General features: G+C 41.7%; 1 protein-coding gene across 1 annotated transcript in view; it reads right to left on the bottom strand.

Moving 5' to 3' along the window:
* Window positions 1–4040, bottom strand: part of LOC104966885 (protein KIBRA-like) — a 27659-nt gene that overhangs the window by 11616 nt on the left and 12003 nt on the right. The gene's annotated exons all lie outside the window — the stretch shown is intronic.

Genomic DNA, 4040 nt, shown 5'->3' on the forward strand with positions numbered 1-4040 from the left:
GGGGGGGGGTTTCTGTAGCTGGTCACAATAGGAGGAAACGGGCCCGTGGCATTCCACAAGCAGCGCTGACGCATCGCCTGGAGGTTTCTGGGGCAACCCTCTGCCTTACAGCGGCCTTACCCAGAGTGCACTGCAGCTGGGATGATCAATTCAACCCCTCTTACACGCTTCCACATAACTGAGGCTGAGAGCCAGAGGGTGTAATCCCACCTGTTGTTGCTCAATCTATACTGCAACAAGTGACAATCGGCATGTATCGATGGGAATAGATTACAATTTATTCTCTCGAGTATGACCTTCCTTACTTTCCAAAGTTGAACCAAAAACTTTGTTAAAATATTTTTACTTCTATTTGTACTATTATTCATCAGGGCTGATATAATCAAGATTAAATCATTGAGTCCCATATTTAGAAGGCTTTTAATCAGCTCCATGTATCAGGGTATATGAAGGAATCCTGAAGTCAAATGTAATACCTTTTAAGACCTTTTTTAAGACCCTTTTCATACGTTTTAAGACCTCATCGCCACTTCAAGTTTTAACCGGTTACATTGGCGACACACTTTACCTCACATTGACTATATACAGTATTGATTGTCCTTCCTCCTTATCTTCCAACCATTTGGACGCAAACTTGCATTTCCCCATAACGATGTTGTTTAACAACCGGCGTAAACGGACCTTCGCGCGCTATCAAGCAGTGAGTGATGTCCTGTTCAGATGACGTCAAATCCAACGGGATGCCATAAATAAACGACACAGAATCACACTACCCACCTACGCAATGATTACATTCAGGCAAACTTTAGAATACAACCTCTTTGGGCAATTTATATACTTATTGAAAACAAGCTACAAAATGTAATACCTTGGAAAATGCAGTTTAATACTTTTTAATAGCCCTCGTTTTCACTAATTTGATTTATCAACTTTTAATACTTTTTAAGACTCCGCGGACACCCTGATATATAAACCTAAGATAGTGTTTAAAGGGAAAATCCAATATAGATAGAGAAGAAGCAGAGTCTTTTCTTTGTTTAAAGAGGTCAATGCTCCACCAACAGGAGAAAAGGAAAAAGATGTGAAAACTAAACTCTTAAAACAAGGATAAAGTTGCCCACTAAACGTTGAGGCGTATTTCGGGTGCAAAACATTATATTTGTATATTCTAGCAGGTTGCATGCTTGCTCTAAAAAGCATTTTGAAGAGTCTTTCTCACAGGTGTTTGTAGGCTGGATGATATACAACAGTCTCATCAATTTGAAACAATAAATATCCTTAATGTCAAGTTTAAATCAGCAACAAATTAACTTTATAGATGTTAAAAAAAAAAGTAAAAGGATGCACCATTCCAGGTAACACACAAAAAGAACACGTATTGTACATCAAATCTGCACCTTTTGCACAATAACGTTGACCTGCACACATAACAACCCGGACTCAGATATGTATATTCATTTAATTATATTCTTTATTTACCTGTATATAGTTTTAATTGTATCTTTAGTTGTATTCATCTTGTGTGAACCTGTACTGTACTTTTGCTCTCACTCTGTTGCTGCTTAAACTCCTGAATGTCCCCAAAGGTCCACCTTACCTTATCTTATGTTCCTAAGTGTTGTCCAACATGTTTCTGTAACATCACATAAACAAACCACATTGATTTCATGACGAGAGAGTAGAAAGCTCTTCTCTCTGGCTTTTCTCTGCTGCCTCTTGTGTTTCGTGACAGCAGATACAAACAAACCCCGAGCAGAAACGGAACTGAGTCCTTTTTCAGCTGATGAATAATGGAAGGGGCCAGGAGAAGACCCCCTCAGCTCCGCTCTAAAATTAGCTCAGGAAGACAGGGAGGCTTCTGCCAACCGCTGATCCCCCCCCCAAAAAAGCCGGCTGGCTGGCTGGCTCTCCACATCCCATTATTTGATTCCTCTCTCCTGCTGAATCCTGTCATCTAATGGCGAGCCGAGGGGAGTCGCTGACCTAAACTCAGCACTCTGCCACTGCTCTCTGAGGAGAGGAAGACCAGCCTCCATTTCCCCGTCAGTCACTCAACAGAAACTAGTAGTCCTTTAACATGCTTCACTGCTTTAGTGGTTAAAGTGTGGGAGAAATATGGACAAACACTTCTATCTGAAGTAGGCCTGTGACCTAAGTGTTTCATTGCCATATCTACACTGTAACTAACGTACACATGATGACAACAAATCCTTGAATCTTTAATCTATCCGAAAATGTATAAAAACATACCTTGATATTACCACAACAATGATGCTGAAATACAGCTTGCTCTGTCAAATGTGTTTCTCTTATTTTCTTACGTATTGTCTTTCCATACATTTTAATGGTTTAGTTTAATGGTTTGGTTTATGAAGTGCGAAATATTTTTGAAACTGCTGTTTTTTCCTGAGTTCAACGGCATGGGAAGATATGAAAAGTCACAATTATCATGGCCAAAATAATTGTTATTCACGATATTATCCAAATAATCATTCAAATGAGTTACTCTTAAAGTGGCACTAGCACATACTGGAATTCAAAGACTACGTGCCAAAATAGCTACATCATTTAAAACTAGCACAGAACCACCAGAAGATATAATATGTGATGAGGGTATAATGTGTTTTTGTTATGCTGTCAATGATAAGATTACTCTGGTTAGACCCTCCAGAAAAACGCGGGCAAAAATCCTTGATTATGCGAGCTAAATTCCTTGATTATGCGATTAAACATGCAAGGTTTTTATGTGATTTTATGCGGTGAAATTGCGGGAAGTTGCGAAATATGCGGGGAAAAAGAATAACAATTTTTTTAAATATTGGGCTGTCTTATTTATTCTCTCTCACACAAAACCACGGGGTGCAGAATAGTTTCCCCCCACTTTTTGCCCGGTCTTTAGTAGAAATGTTCGTTGGTAAATGAGCTCTATACAGTGTTGTTTACATTCTGTGATGCGCGAGCTGATGACGTCACGTCAAGACGAGTTAACTTTTTTTTCTTCTCAACTTTGTGTGGAAAAATGCAGAGATTATGCGGCCTTTTGATAAATATGCGGCCTTTTAAAAATCTGCGCCATTTTGCTGATTATGCGGTAAATTCTGCGATCGCAGAATCGCGTTTTTCTGGAGAGTCTAACTCTTTTGTGTCACACGGACAACATTTCATTATCTTTACTATCCTGGGCCTGAGATAGTAGAGAGCCATGTGTCTTTGTAGGTTTTATCTCAACTATGAGTTTTGTTGTCCAATGGTATAACACTTACAAAACCAACAAATGAGAAGAAGTCAACACATAGCCGCTATAATGTGCTCATCCACTAAATCAGGGGTGGGGAACCTACGACCTCCGGGCCGTATACGGACCGCGAGACCATTTGGTACGGCCCTCGAGGTAATTTATAAACACACGCAAAAAAGAAAAAAATGCGGAAATCTAGACCGCAAAATAATTAAACAAGTGAGGAACTGTTTTTCCTGGCCAAGGTCAGGGTCCTTGAACACAACACGAGCCGAGCCAAACGTGTCATCACGCGGTATATGTCTCGTCTGACGGGTGTAGTGCTTACCGAGAGCTCCAGAACGCCGCTCCGGCACTTAAGGTACCCATAAAGGCTCAGATACACCGGCCAGTCACCTGAGAAGTCGCCGACGCCGACACCGACTGTTGCGTCGCCGGACTCACTGGAACACACCGCAAATCCGAGCCGAGCACGTATGAACTGCGTATGCGTGAGTGGCAATAACTCTCCTTACCAGCAGGCGGCGGTAGTGTGTATTCATCATTCAAAAGAGGCAACAACCGGAACAACCGGAAGACAGAGAAGAAGAACAGACTCCGTGATATAAACAAACAACGCTAACGCTTCTCATGCACTGATTCGCTAGCTGAACAGCCAATCAGTGTTATCCTTTTGTCCGTCTTCCGGTGGTGTTCTCGACGCCGACTCAACATGTTGAATCGGCGAGAAAAGGCATCAGGTCGGCAGAAAAGACCCGACGGTGCGGCGCACAGCACTCCGAATAGGGCGTGGCCACGCTTA

The sequence above is a fragment of the Notothenia coriiceps genome, unplaced genomic scaffold (genome assembly GCF_000735185.1).
Source record: "Notothenia coriiceps isolate Sejong01 unplaced genomic scaffold, NC01 NC01_scaffold00037250, whole genome shotgun sequence".
Classification (NCBI taxonomy): domain Eukaryota; kingdom Metazoa; phylum Chordata; class Actinopteri; order Perciformes; family Nototheniidae; genus Notothenia; species Notothenia coriiceps.